This window comes from Eutrema salsugineum, unplaced genomic scaffold, assembly GCF_000478725.1.
Source record: "Eutrema salsugineum unplaced genomic scaffold, Eutsalg1_0 scaffold_10, whole genome shotgun sequence".
Classification (NCBI taxonomy): Eukaryota; Viridiplantae; Streptophyta; class Magnoliopsida; order Brassicales; family Brassicaceae; genus Eutrema; species Eutrema salsugineum.
The window spans coordinates 2,897,736-2,914,024 of NW_006256908.1; the positions used below are offsets into that span (position 1 = coordinate 2,897,736).

The window sequence follows — 16,289 nt, forward strand, 5'->3', positions numbered from 1 at the left end:
TTGTTGCTCTCGGGTCCTTACCAGCACACTTGAGAATAAAAGAAAAGGCACTCCACAAGTAGTAGCAGATGTTTTGCGTGCTTCGTATCCAGGTGTAGTGGATACACCCGCTCCTAGAAATATAGTAAAGGTTGTTCAAACTGAAGCTCATGTGAATGTGTCGTACTCTACTGCATTGAGAGGGAAAAAACTCGCTATTAGTCAAGTGAGGGGTAGTCCGGCAGAGAGCTTTCAAAGATTGCATTCTTATTTGTACATGCTGAAGCTGGTGAACCCCGGTACAGTGACGAGCGTGGAAGTGGATGCTAATAATAAGTTCAAGTATCTTTTTGTGGCTTTGGGTCCCAGCATTGAAGGGTTTAGATCAATGAGAAAAGTCATAGTTGTGGATGCAACATTTCTTAAGAATGTTTATGGTGGTATGCTCGTATTTGCCACAGCTCAGGATCCTAATCATCACCATTATCCCATTGCAATGGGTGTAATCGATAGTGAGAAAGATGCTAGTTGGAGGTGGTTTTTAGAGATGCTCAAAACTGTTATACCAGATAATCATGAGATTGTTTTTATGAGTGACAGACACACAAGCATAGCGAAGGCAGTGCAAGAGGTGTACCCTCAGTCTCAGCATGGAAATTATGACAACTATGAAAATTATGAAAATTACAACAACTAGGACAATTCGGGCAACTAGGACAACGAGGACAACTTGGACAACTATGACAACTATGACAACTATGAAAATAACAACTATGACAATTCGGGCAACTAGGACAAGTAGGACAACTATGTAAATTACCCTAAACAATTTCTTTAAATTACTAAACACTAAACAAATATAGACCTAAACCCTTAACTAATTTCTTTAAATTAGTAAACACTAAACAAATTTAGCCCTAAACTAATTTCTGAAAATAAGCTAAACCATTAGTGTTTCTAATGAAATAACCCTTATGGTATAAGGCATTTTTTGACAATGGTTTCCATCTTATAAGAGGCTAAACGTAAAAATATAGGAAATATAAAAGGATGGGCGCGAAACCCTTGGGGCAGGTAAAAGATTTTCAAGGGTTGAGGGGACAACTAAAAAAACGGGAAAATTGATAAAGGACAACTGAAAAAACTTAAAAATCAACCAAATGACAACTATGACAAATTTGGGACAACCGGACAACTAGGTACAACTATATGTTATTTTCACCAGAAAATGCACGCGTGAGAATGGCGGCTGAGGATAATATTATATGTTATTTTCCTCTTTACTTTTCTGGTGACATCATAGTTGTCGTTTACCGTTTTCTCTTTCATAGATAAAGGTCGAAGGGTTCTTCTCCAATTATTCTCTTTCCCAATTTTTTTCCCCCAAATAGTTTTTTAGGGTTTCCGCCGCCGCAACATGGATAAATATCAGAAAGCCCTCGCGAAATTGGCTGAAAAGAATAATGATGGCTCTTCTTCTGTCTTGTCTAAGAAAGACTACGGGATGACCACTAGATTGGGACCCGAAGTCAATGGAGTCAGGACCATTCTTCCATGCCCTGTACAAAAGGGAATTCCAAAGGTTTGTTATTGCAGCATAGCTCCAATTGGGTGTTTAACTGACAACTCCGTGCTGGACAAGGGCCGGAAATAATACGGTTGCTTCTACGGCTGTTGTGGCCCAAAAAATTTCCCGGATGTAAGTTTACTCGTCAAGTCAATCTATTTTTTTTGTCTTTCTAAATAGAATTTCAGCCGATTTACTGGTTTTCAGGTTCCCAGTTGTGGCTTCAAGAAGTGGTGGGATGTCGCCATTCTTGAAGAGATTGAAATGTTAAACGACACCCAAGAAGCCATGCGGTCTTTGTTTGACACCATTCTCTCGAAACTCAACCAGTTGGAGTCCAAGGTGGCATCCCTTGAGGCCGCTATGGATAAGACGAAAGGTTGAAGAAGATTTTATGTGGTTGGGAGTTCTTATGTGAGCGCGTTTTCCTTTGTTCATCATGTTTGTTTTTGTTCTCCTTTGTAATATCCCACAACTATTTCGAATAAATCTCATGTTATGTTTCTTATTCAGATTAAGTTGTCCTTGTTGTCCTAAGCAAAAGAAAGAAAGTTGTCCTTATTGTCCCTGTTGTCCTAAACATAGTCGTCCTTGTTGTCTTTATTGTCCATGTTGTCCTAAACATAGTTGTCCTTGTTGTCCCTGTTGTCCTAAACTACAGAGTTATAGTTGAAACACTTCTCCTAGAACAAAATAAATTGTCAACCCAAACAAAATAAACATACTTGTCCTTGTTGTCCTAAACAAAAGAAACGTGTCCGAAATACAAAAGAAACAAAGTTGTCCTTGTTGTCCTAAAAAAGAAAAAACACCTAAACAAAAGAAATAAACCACACAATCTACTTCTTCGCTTTTTTGGTCTTCCCCCCAGAGACAAAAGGCGACTGCTTGTACTTCGATGTCTTCCGGGGCCTCTTAGTTCCAGCTCTACCGCCTTTGGATGAGGATGCTCTACCGTCTTTGGATGAGGACGCGCCTTTTGATGATGATGTGGATGGTGGTGGTGCGGATGATGCCCGAACATCCCAGTACATGAATTCTAATTCCTCCGACGAGTCAACGATCTTGATCTTGTACCGGTTGTTGGCTAAAACCACCCTCACTATTCCTTGGCGCCATACATCACGATGCAACACCTCCACACGATCCAACAACGAGAAGGAGGATTCTGGTGGAGGTGCCGGTGCGCTTGGAGGGGTCCCTCCTCCTGCGGTCCGAGGAGATGAAACTGGTGCCGGTGCGCTTCGAGGGGGGGCCACTGCGGGTCGACCAGAAGAGACTGGTGAGGAGGCGGGTGGTGGAGATGATGGGCGGGGAAGCACTAGCTGTTCGAGGGTCGCAACCCTTTTCTCTAACAGACCCACTAAACCCTTAAGCTCCAAGATTGATGTCGTCTCAGGTTCAGATACTTGAGGAGCCTCGGAAGTGAATCCACCTCGATGTCGAATGTCTAACTCATACAAAGATCTCCAGAAGATCTTCTTCTTCTTCACCGTGAGATGATCCATCCAACTCTCAACACCCACATCAATGACCCTTATCCCATCATCATAGCCAGGATCTAATATCCGACGCAAAAGTCTTTCTTCACCCAAGTTTTCAGGCTTCAAGATGCTATGAATATCCTGCCAATATAAACAAACACAAATTATTGAACCAATTGTAACAACATTGACATAGTTGTACTAGTTGTCCTAATTGCCCCACGACCCATAATTCTTATTTTTATACATAGTTGTACTAGTTGCCCTAATTGCCCCACGACCCATAATTCTTATTTTTATACATAGTTGTACTAGTTGTCCTAATTGCCCCACGACCCATAATTCTTATTTTTATACATAGTTGAACTAGTTATCCTAATTTCCCCACGACCCATAATTCTTATTTTTCCATAAGTTGTAGCAGTTGTCCTTAAACCACTAACTGCAAGTCAATCAGAGTTCTACCCTAACCAAAACCAGCAAACACTAACCTTTGCACTTGTTCCGATTGCCGCATTTATATCATCCAACGGAATGCCTTTCATGCAAACTTCAGTGAACTTGTGCTTGCACATCCTTGGACAGTCTTCGAGGGCAGGTACAGCTTCTCGGAATTTGCGGCCAAGGCTAGGAATACACTCAAAAGCAAGTATCTACACAAAAAGTCAAAAAAGATCATTATTAAATTATAAAAAATTTTGCATTATAAGAAATGGTAACTAAGAATTACCTGTAGAGGTAGAATGAAACCAGAAAGAGGACATTCAGCTTTTTTGTCTTTCATGCTGCCATCAAACTTCACCATCACAGGCCTGATCTCCTTCATCATGATATCAAATGTGTAACGCCCCCAAGGGAACGTTTTACACACGTTCAAATCGCTGACAACTCGGAGAAGGAAAGGATCAATGTTACCATCACCCTTGTATTGCGCCTTCAATACCTTGCATAAAAACCAGAGGAGTGCCATTTTCTTCCTATCCACAGAGCTCTCCTTCATTTCATTTAATTTAGCTTCCACTTCCAAAATCTTTATTTTATCCTTCCTACCAAAGTTCTTCTCAACAAACTTCGTGTTCCCCAAATCCTTGTAGTTAGCCGGGTAATCACGACAGTCAAGTCCACTCAAAAGCGCATGCTCTCCTATAGAATACCTAATTGGGACTCCGTTAACAACAAACCAGCACTCGCTAAGCCTTTCAGTATGAGCAGTGTGAAGGAGAAGCATCCACAATCCTTGATTCATGTGGTTGGGCTCCTTGAACATGTGAAAAATGTGCTTAAATTGAGGATGCGCTCTAAACCATGCTTTCTCCTCAGCAAGTTCATCAATCTTGTCCACAACTTTCCTAACTGAGCACCTTGTCAATATTCTACAACCTTGGCTGTACTCGGTTGGCTCGAAGTAAAGCCTCTCAGGCACCATCGGTTGCCCATCATCATCGGCATCCTGAAAAATAAACAAGAAATGCAATCCTATCAGACTTAGTTGTCCCAGTTGTCCAAGTTGTCCATATGCACCTAATCACGTAAAACACAGTTGTCCCAGTTGTCCATATGCACCAAATTACTTCAAACTTAGTTGTCCCTGTTGTCCTAGTTGTCCATACGCACCTAATTACGAAAAAACAAGTTGTCCCTGTTCGCTAGATGTTCTATACAGTTGTCCTAGTTGTCCGGATATTGCCTACTTATGTAAAACTAACTATTCTATACAGTTGTCCAAGTTGTCCAGGTGTAACAAGAATTCAATTCAAAATATAGTTACCTCTAAATCTCCCTCTGATTCTTCTTGCTCTGATTGGTCATGTGCTTCTTCCTCTGAATTTTCTACCTCTTCTCCTTCTTCCTCTTCTCTTTCTTCCTCTTCTCTTTCTTCCTCTGAATTTTCCCCCTCTTCTCTTTCTTCCTCTGAATTTTCTCCCTCTTCTCTTCCTTTCCCGGAAATTTCTTCCTCTTCTCTTTCTTTCTCTCCTTCTTCCTCTTCTTCTGCATCTTTCTCGGATTCCTCTTCTGCTGCAGTATCTTTTTCCGATACCTCTTCCGCTACCTCTCCTTCTTTCTGGGATTTCTCTGCCGGTCCCTCTTTCTCGGGTTCATCTTCCTCACACTCTTCCATGGCGGCTTCACTCGTGGTTTCCGATACTCGTCGTTCTTCTTCCATGGGTGCGGTTTCATGTGCTTGACTGGTGGTTTCGGAAATCGCTGCTTCTCCTTCTATGGGTGTTGGTGCCGCTTCATTGTTCGTTTCCAGAACTGGTGGTTCTTCTTCCATGGTTGTTGGTGCGGTTTCCGCCGCTTGATTTGTGGTCTCGGAATTCGCTTCTTCTCCTTTTAACACTCCTTCTTCTTCTCTCGGACTAACTTCAGGGGGTTGTTCATCAATCGCCGGTTCCTCTTCTCTCCGAGTTGTTTCGTGGTCTTCATCTCCTCTGGCTGCTTCTTCGCTGCTATTGGGTAATCTGGGTTCTTCGGAATCGTAGACCACTCCGCCGTAACGAGTTTTAACCATAGCTATCGCCGATGATGGAGAACAAAGGAATGAGCGAATTAGGAGTTAGGGTTTAGGGTTAACAAGAGAGAATTATATAGTAGGGGGAAGAGGAAGTTACGATTTTGGAGAAATCAAATCGATTAGGGTTTGTGAGAGGATTTTCGGTTTCTTCGTGAGATTGGGAAGTTGCAGGAATTTCGGAGAAGAGGGAGTGAGGGAGTTAGTCGTTTCGCGTGAGAAGAGAATCGATTTTGATCGATTCGGTCTGAGTTGGTTTTTAGTTGAACCAAATCAACTTCGGTTTAAGGTTTTCAATTTTCTATTTTCGATTTTTAATTTAATTTCGGTTTATTTTTTTTAATTAAATTGAATTATTATCGGGTTAACGGGTGGGCTTCAATCGGGTGGGTTTTATCCAGGTATTTTCGTTATTATTGACACTTCTAAGGATAATCGTAGAATTTCCCACCCTTTTATAATTAAAAAAAATACAAAAAAAATTAATTAATAGAATTATGGCTTTTCAGCATTTTTCTTCACCATTTATGGCTTTTCAGCTGCGCACTCCGATGTCGAAGGCTATATGAAATATGATTTTTACTATTCCTAATTCATGCTTTTTGGTTCCATTTGCGGTCGAAAAAAAGAACAAATCTTATATATAAAACGATACGAGCGGCGCTCTAGGGCACCATGGCGATTTCGATCTGGATCCACTCCAGCCGCCTCTGATCTCCGATTAACATCGCCTCTTCAAGATCTTTACTGCCGTTACTCCTAATTTCGTGCTCCTCACGCCTGTACGCTAGCTTTGCATTTTCTCCGGTACTGTTTTATGCAATTTTTTACGCATCCATTCGAATCATTGCTTGCTCAGCACGATACGATGGATCGATGTTTCTTCAGGAAAGAGAAGGGCAAAGATCTTGGTGGGTCGCATCGTTGGATCAGAGAAACGCCCATCAAACTACCCGACGAAGCGAACCCAGACCCATTGAAGCCAATAAGCTCACGCTCATCGGCAGAGTCCTCAATCTTGCAATTTAAAAACCTAAAAATCTCGTCTCGTTTATGCCACAAGTGTGGCGGATGGAGGATAAGATCGTAGGGAGAGACTTTGGCCCAGAGAAATTTCAGTTCAAATTTAAATGTGAAGCCGACCTTCAAGCAGTCCTCTCCGAAGCTCCATTCCACTTTAAGAGGTGGATGTTCGTCTTTCAGCGGTAGGAGCCAATTATCTCTGATGCCTTTCCTTCAAAAATACCTTTCTGGGTTAGAGTTCACGGTATTCCTGCGCATTGCTGCACAGCCAATAATCTCAAAACCATAGGGAATGTGCTCGGGATTTATGAGTTTCACGATATAGAAGAAGCATCTGTCCGTATTTATGTAGATGCACTAAAGCCTCTTATTCAGCACAAATCAATACAGTTTCCATTTGGTATTGAAGTTTATGTCGTCTTTGAATACTCTAGACTAGAGAAACATTGCTTTATCTGCATGTCTCTGTCCCATGAGAAAGAAGATTGCCCCCAAGCTGGTAAGAGTAAAAACATTGAAGCTCCTCCTGTACACATCAACAATCAACAGACTCTGCAGAGGCTCGAGTTGGATCAACAAAGGAAAGAGTATAAAAAAGCACCTCTAACTCACACCCATAAGGAACTGGATCGATCGAAAGCAATTCAACAGAGCTTCAGAGACTCACTATGAGGCCACGCGTGATCACAGGCCTCACTCCAGGCTTCCTATAGAGCGACACAGAGACGGTGCTAGGTGGAGAAGCCGTTTTACTCCTGGTCGAAGTTGTTCTCCGCTTCGTCAAAGCCGTTGGCCTCCTCATCGAAGCCCAGTTTGAAGACCCTCTCTTCGCAACTTCCGAGACAGCTGGAAGGATAAACCGCTCCCACCTCCACCTCCTCCTCGTGCCAAAGAAGTTGCTCCTGCATTCAAAGCTGCATATAGAGGTGTTGAGTCGGGATATCATAATCCCAGCTCTTCTTCCAGAGATTATCATCGTCACTCCTCTCCGGAGAATTCGCATAAGCGAGATACACCCTCCCATCGCCTTGATCATTATAGACATCGACCCCTTTATGATTGTTTGTCTCGCCCTCACAACATAAACTCTTCCCTGAACAAGAATTCTAGAGAAGAACGTGAAGATGGCAAATTATAAACCAGATCATCCAGCCATCGTCGTGAACCTCCTGCTCGTCCTCACCACACAGCTACGCCCTCGCGTGAAGTGGATTTTGTTGAGGCCTCGAGCAGCATCAAATGTAGGTCTGCTCTGGAAAGAGTCACACTCCCCCGATCTCGCAAAATCCACTCTTGTCGTCAATCGATCCTTGAAGTTGAACCTGAAAAAGACTAGGTCGATGATGATGACCTCTTGGGATCCCCGATTAGAGATAATGAAGAGACAGGTCCGCTGGCAGCTGTTTCTCAACCTCGCGACAGGTTTCATCGGCATAACTCCAATTCTGAAGACTTCTCTGAAGCTACAATACCGGACCTGCCTCTTCTGAATGGAGAAAAGGTACCAACAGCTTTCAGGTTAGGACCTCGGACTGTGCCTGTCAAACAATGCTCGGGATCTGCAAAAAAGTCTCTCCCGAAACGCAGACAAACTAAAGCCTCAGCCAAAAGTCTCATGGGTTCTACTTCGAAGAAATTACTCTCCAACAGCCCACATAAGGGAGGTAATGTGAAGCGTAAGGTTGCTGTGAAGAAAAGATCTCAGAGGAAACGAATTAGCGCAGCTGGATCACTCAAGCACCCTCCGTCCAAAAAGTCTAAAGCTTCTTCGTTGACTATTGTACCTTGTAATGAGGATTCTAGAGATGCACTTGCGTCTTCTATTTCTAACGTCATTGTACCTTCTTCTTGTAAGGGTTTGATCGTTTCCCGAAAACCATCTTCTTCTCAATGATTACAACTGTTTGGAACTGTCAAGTACTTAAGAACTCTTTTACAGTTCGACGCCTTAGAGAATTAAGACGCAGTCTTTTTTCGGGTATATCGTTCTTCATCGAGATAAAAACCACGATGAGTTTGTCTTCAATTTATGTCAGTGGATGGGTTATAGTAACAAGTTTACGGTTCCGCCTATTAGACTTAGTGGAAGTTTAGCGCAGTTTTGGAAATCGGATGTAGACGTCGAGATTCTTGCGTCTTCTCCTAACTATATCGATACCAAAATTAAGTACAAGTCAAAGTCATTCTTTCTTACCTTGGTCTATGGTCATCCGATAAGCCAAAGACGTCAACAGGGGTGGAACCAAATCTCAGATTTAGGCGCTAATAGAGAATCAGCTTGGCTTCTCTCTGGAGAATTCAACGAGATTCTCGACAACTAAGAAAAACGAGGAGGTCCTCGAAGATATGAAGGCTCCTTCATTAATTTTCGTAGTTTCGTATCTCAAAATGGCTTATGGGATGTTAGACATTCTGGTAATCCATTGTCTTGGCGAGGTATGCACTATGACCATTTTGTAAAAGCTTGGCTAGATCGCTCTCTATGTAACGACTCCCGGCTCAAGGACTTCCCCTAAGGTCGCTCTGAATACCTGTGATATGAACGAGCCGACCACCGTCCGTTAGTCACATTCCTAGACGACTCTAGAGTCAAGCGTAAAGGTATTTTTCACTTTGACAATAGACTTCGTGAAAAAGAGGAGATAATGGAACTAATCGGACGAGTATGGAATCAGGATGATCGACAATCTGTGATTGCCAAGATTTCTGACTGTCCCCGGGAAATCATTCGGTGGACTAAAGACCAGAATATGAACAGTGCTAAGCTCATTCTGGAAGCACAGATCGAATTGGAGGCAGCTCTCTCTCCAGATACTCCTAACCCGGAATTAATCGGCAAGTTCACAGCGATTCTTGAGAAGGCTTATAAGGAAGAGAAGCAATTCTGGAAACAAAGGAGCAGGATTCTTTGGCTCCATAGTGGAGACAGGAACACAGAATATTTTCACGCCGTTACTCGTAACAGACGCACATGCAACCGATTCACAATATTGGAAGACGTTAACGGTGTTACTTATCATGAGGAACATAATTTCATCCAGATAATCTCGGATTATTTTCTGGATATCTTCTCCTCACAGTCCACTGCGAATCCTACGTGAATTCCGGACACAAACGATATCTATGCTGCAGTCAAAAGCATTCATCCAAATAAAGCCCCAAGACCAGATGGCTTCTCGGCTGGGTTCTTTCACACTTACTGGCCTATCATAGGCCAAGATGTTGCGAAGTGGGAGTTTCCGGCTGGACAAAATGAGACCCATGTACGATTGATACCAAAGATATCAGGACCCAGGAAGGTGGCAGACTATCGTGCGATAGCTTTATGCAACATCTACTACAAGATTTTGGAAAAGATCCTCACCAAAAGTCTGCACTCTATTCTCCCAATCCTTATCGCTGAGACGCAATCAGCTTTTGTCCCTGGCAGAGCTATTTCGGATAATGTCCTTATCACTCATGAGACTCTACATTACTTACGGACATCAGAGGCGAAACAGAGCTTCTTCATGGCGGTGAAAATGGACATGAGCAAAGCGTACGATATGATTGAATGGAACTTTCTAAGGGCAGTACTGACGAGGCTTGGATTCCAGGATACATGGATATCTTGGATCATGAAGTGCGTTACGACGGTCTTGATTAACGGAGGCCCCTAGGGAAATGTTATGCCATCTCGAGGTCTCCGGCAGGGAGACTCCTATCCCCTTACCTGTTTATCCTCTGTGCCGTAAAGCCCAAGAAGATGGATCTCTGCAAGGTATTCGAGGGTCGAGGAACAGTCCTCCGGTGAATCATCTTCTGTTTGCAGATGACACTGTTTTTTTGCAAATCAGACAGGGATAGCTGTAATACTCTGGCATCAATACTCAAGCGATACGAAGCTGTTTCAGGACAATGTATAAAACCTTAGTAAGTCATCGATCTTCTTTTTAGCGAAGACGCCATGATTCTGTGGGATTGCAGGAGGTGTATTCTTAATATTCATACCGAAGGGGGTACTGGAAAATACCTTGGTCTTCCAGAAAACTTTGAACGACGAAAAAAATATCTTTGCAGGATTAGTGGACCTCCGGGTGGCAGCCCTCATAGATCACGAGCATCATTCTTGGAACTGGCAAAGGGTCCGAGAAATTCTCCTCGAGTATGAGCACCATATTCGACTTCTTTCGGTGAGCTCTTCACGCCTGACTGACAGGCTGGTATGGCTTCCACAAAAGAACGGGAAGTACCCCGTGCGCTCCGGGTATGGCATTTCAGTTTCTGAATCCTTCCCGGAAAGACAACGGAATTTTAATTGGCAGCAATACATTTGGAATCTTCGGACACTACCAAAAGTCAAACAGTTCCTTTGGAGAGCGGCAGTGGAAGCCCTTCCCGTTGGGGTGGAGCTTGTTCGTCGAGGTTTTCAGGTTGATTTTGGATGTAAAATCTGTGGGATCCGAGAAACGATCACTCATGTTCTCAGAGTCTGCCAGTTCACGAGAGAAGTATGGACCTTGGCTTTACTCAAGGCTCACCCGCATTTAAATTCGGTATTATGTCTGGACTTCCTCGCTTTTATCCCCTCGCTTATGAGTCTCCCTCCGACGGGGATCTCCGCCACCTCTCTTCCCATTTGGATCTGCTGGAATTTATGGATAACCAGAAACCATCGCTTATTTGCGGACACGGCGTATACAGCAAGAGAGGTGATTTCCGAAGCATTAGGAGAAGCAAGAGCATGGAAAGAGGCACAATCCTCTCTCCAAAAACCCCAAGCTTCACAGGCTACGACGACACTCCCTCCTCCTGCCATCAGCGTCATCTGCAATGTGGATGCAACTTGGCATGCAGAATCAGGTAACTGCAGTATGGGATTCATCTTTCGATCCCCAGAGGAAGAGGAGCCTCGGCAGCTAGTTCTCTGCCTCACGCCATTTTGTCTCATCTGTATTTACTGCAGAAGCTTGGGCACTCAGAGAAGCGTTGTTTTCCGCCATTGATGTAGGATTTGACGAAATGCAGGTTCGTTCGGACTCTCAAGTCTTGATTAATCTCATCAATTCGCAGGAAACACATACAGAAATTTATGCCATTGTTAATGATCTACGCCAACTGGTATTATCTTTCTCTTTGATTTCATCTCATTATGTCCCTCGCTTAAATAATGTTGAGGCGGACACACTTGCGAAGAACGCTCTCAGAGCTCTTAAGTATCAAGTTAATTGATTAATGAAATTCACAGTTCGACCAAAAAAAAAATCTTATATATAAAAGATAATCTATTAAAAATATACTCTCAGTGCCACATAAGTATTTTAGAGTTAATATGAAGATGCCATATGTTAATTTTTAATTTAAAGTTACAATTTTTGAACGAAAATTAATTAATAAATTTTAATATTAAATTTTCAACCACTCAAATAAACTGAAATTTTTATTAAATAGATTTTTAAATAATATTTACGTAAATATTATACAATAATTTATGTTATAATAAATATTGATAGTTTTTCTTTGTATAAACTCTTAATTTTTTAATAATATTATATTTTAAATTGATGGATTTATAATTTTGTTTTGAAAAAAAATTGATTTATAATTATATACTAACACCAAATAAATGATGATTATTGTTTTCAAGGAAAATTAAAAAATATATCAATTTGAAATAATTGAAGAAAAAAATCTGCACGGTATTGTTGTTAAAAAGATGATGTTAACAAAAGGATAATGTTTTGGTTTTAAAATTTTATTAAGAAACAGTTAATGTAATTTATTATTATTTTTCACTTTAGAAACTTTTCCATAACCATAAACCAATAGTAATTCAACAATCTTAATAAATATCTCTTAAATTTATCATTTATTAACTTTAACTAATTTAAAATAAATAAAAACCTAGAACATCATTTTTTAGGAATAAGAGAAATCATAAAACATCAATACATCATTTAATTTTTGAATCGAATGTAAAATTATATTCAAACAAAAAAAATCATTTTTACAATGAATGCAGCTTTAAATTAGAGAAGATTTATAATAGATTCTAACATCAATACATCATTCTTTTAGGAACAAAGGAAGTATTGTTTACAGCACAAACTGAAAAAAAACTTTACACGACGTATGGATTATGGATTCGATGACAACAATATCAAATATAATGAATCTTTTGCCTTTTAGATGTTTTTGAAACCTTACAACTACCAACTATAAAGATTGCCTCCAAGGAGGTTGGAATGGATTTATTCTTTAACATGAAAAAAATTACAAAACAAGGTTTTTGGTTGTTCAGAAATGTAGTTAACAACAACAACAAATCATATACTCAAATGCAATTAAAAATCACATGTTTAAAGAGTTTATGAGTTAGCAGTACTTTTACCCCTGCCTCTACTACTCAGAATCATGTTTTTCTTATGTGCTCTTGCAACTAAAATGAAAAAGATCACTACAACTCAAGAATAGTTTTTGTTTTCCTCTTTGCTTCAAGCCGTTTCATCCTACAAAACATAGGATACAAAAGAAGAAACGAGATGAAAATCAGAGTATGCAAACCCATGAACAAATTAGCATTATATTTGTAATACATAGAGATTCCAAAGGCAGTATCTTCAAGTGAAGCATCAATTACTTTTTTTGTTAATATGTGCTTTTAGTTGCGTGTTTTGTACATATAGATGTATTTGAGATTAAACAAGAAACGTTTAAACCTAAAAAGCTTCATGACACCGTTAATAAATCCATTGATCTTATAAGCTTAAGAGTGAAATAAAATTATTTACCTTTTGAAAGAGAGGTACTTCTCTATCTCTGGTTTCTGCTCAGAGCTAAATGCAAACCATTTTTCATGAGCACACACTTCATCCCAGCTTCCTATATCTGCACAAAAACAAAAGGAGATTAAAGTTACTATAACATTTTAACAGAGTTCTTTCCAATACACTTCTTCAAGAAAATAATAAAGAGTTGGTATGTTGTCATACCTTGAAGCAACAAGTTTGGTTCTTATGACTTCAACTTCCAAAGAATAAAACCATTTTCATCCAGTTCGACCGACTTGGTTCTATGAGTATCATCACTTTTTTGACTCACTGTAAAAACAAAGAGAACAGTAAGGCTCTAAACAGATGATACTATTATAAATAATTACATATGTTTAGATTTGTACCTTTAGATAGCATTTCGGATGCTTCAAGCATTTCAGAATGAACTTCTTCATCATTTGTTTGCGATAAAATTGCTTGCCATTTTTCATTTGACAACAGAGTCCCATTACTCTCTGATACAGCTTTGGCAAACTCATGTTGTAGCTTCTGCTCATGTTGATTCACCTACAGCAAAAAAGTTTGGATGCATCACGTGTTGTCAAACTTATATTGTAAAAACAAAGTAGAATTTACAGGTACCTTATTTTTTGCTGCCTTCAACTTTTCTTTTGCTTCCTGCTTCTTTGCAAAAGAATCATCAATGAAATTCCTGATCAATCTGAAACATTTATCACAACATATGAGCCCTCAAGCACCATTAAAATCAAGAGAATAATTAATTCATTATATGAAAATTACTATAACTTACGATGTGCCAAGTGTTTCATCGCATAAGAAATTCAAAAGCTTAAACCTGCTCGTCAAATCCAACTTCTCATACTCTTGAAGCATTTGAGCAGGGAAGCCATCAATTTGAACTTCTGATTCCACTAGATATTTTCTAATGACAGTGAACCAACTATCATCAGTCGCACTCAAGCAAACCGATCTACATTATTTTAAAAATTGAGATCAATTAGACATGCATCAAAAGAGAACTCCGCTAGCAGAAAACTTGATATTTTTCAATTAAAAAAAAAAATATTTACGTTTCTCCTCTGTCTTCCAATATCACAGTCAGTAATTTGATTATCATCTGGATGACCATAGGATGTTGTTGGCTCCCAGACAACATTTCACGTATAACACATTCAGCTTCTCCTTCCTTCAAATCAAGAGTCTATTCGAAATAGTCATGTGAAGTAGATAGGAGTCAACAATTAAATTTCCAATATTCAAAGTTCTGAGCATATATTAAACTGTGCAAAGGCATAGATGATACCTTTCCAAAAGCTAAGCAAAACTCCAAGAACTGAAATACGTCTCCAGCATTTTCAGGGGGCAAGTCAATGCCAGAAACAGTGATTGAGCTGATACCCTGAGGTATTTTAACCTCCTCAAGCTGATCCTTCTCTTTCTTTTTACCTTTTTTCACTGCAGCAGTCTCAATGCCACATGCGTTGTTTATATCCATAACAGTGTTCTCCTCCCTTTGGTTTTGGGAAGAAGCTACACCAGCATCTTCCTGCAGTCAAAATTGGCACAAGGTAAGACTCAAAGCTAAGATTACACACAACATATATCTCTCTAGAACAGAGCATATACCGGTTTTGCCTTCTTCTTGTAGAAAAATTTGTCAGCACCCTCAGTTTCAAGAAGCTGAGAGGCAGAGGAGCACCCAGTTTCTTTAGCTTTGTATACCAATATCCCGGTAGGCCTCTGACCCCGTTTCTTCCTGGAAAATAAAATCAGTTGACAAATTTTATATAAAATAAGCTTCAAAACGTATATTTATTATTATTTTGTTAAAAAAAAAACATATAATTATTTTGACTTACATGCAGAGGCTACAATTGCAAATACCCCTGCATTTGGGGCAAATCCAATCGGTCTTTGAAGCAACCTCTTCTGCATTCTCCCCATACCTATGATTTGAGACATAATCATATAACACAATCGCTATAGAATATACATCTCCTCACAACAAAAGACATAAATTTCTCAAAATAAAGAAAAAAAAACATCAAATCAAACCTGTTTATTAGGCACTTGGGACAGAACTTAAGCAGACAAGTCGTGCTTCCCTTCTTGGCCACGCAACATCCAACAATATCCGTTCTCTTTTGACGACACTAAAAACAAAAGACCATTGGTTCAAATAATAATCGATAAAAAAAAAAAAGATGAATACAAAAGAATAGTGTATGGTTTCTACCTACCCTAATGCTTTTTATGCTTTATTAGTTGCAAAAGGCAAATTATTTAATGATTGTTTGTTAACTTTCCAATAAAGGCGTTAGACGATTTAGATGGGATTGAAGTTTCTTGAAACCTAGTGTGCATTGAAAGATGTAATATTAATGCAGATTTCTGGTTAGCTTGAAAGGCTATACTCTTAAGTTCATCTACTTGCAAGAGAAGTGGATCAAGCACCACAGCTTAAACACCTTCTCATGGATATGTGGATCATAACCGGAATAAAATTATATTTCGAACCCATCAAAAATCGTTTTTGAAATGGCTTACATAACCAATTGAGACTTCAAATGGTTCGTGTGGTTTGCCACATGATAATTGCCTCATTGTATGCTCTCGATCCTCTCACATTTTTCAGTTTTCAATTCAAGTTGATTATGTAGAACTCAAAAGCTTAAAGAATTGCACTTCTTTATTAGATTTTGAAAACTCACACAAAAACTAAATCTCTCTCTTGAAGTCTTGTCGAACAACTCTCTACACAGAACTTCTTTATATAGGTATAAGCGACATCCTAAACCTATTAGGATTACAAACCAATTTCCATATTTGCAAAACCTAATTTCCTTTTCTCTATTTCTCTAGAAACTTCCAGTTCCTAAAGAAACTTATTCCCCAAGTTCTGGAATTATCCAACATTCACCCCCGTAATTCCAACATGAATTGCAGGGTCT

General features: G+C 39.8%; 1 pseudogene; it reads right to left on the reverse strand.

Moving 5' to 3' along the window:
* Positions 1 to 12,935: 12,935 nt before the first annotated feature.
* LOC112081503 lies at positions 12,936 to 15,942 on the reverse strand (annotated as a pseudogene).
* Between the last annotated feature and the right edge of the window lie 347 nt (positions 15,943 to 16,289).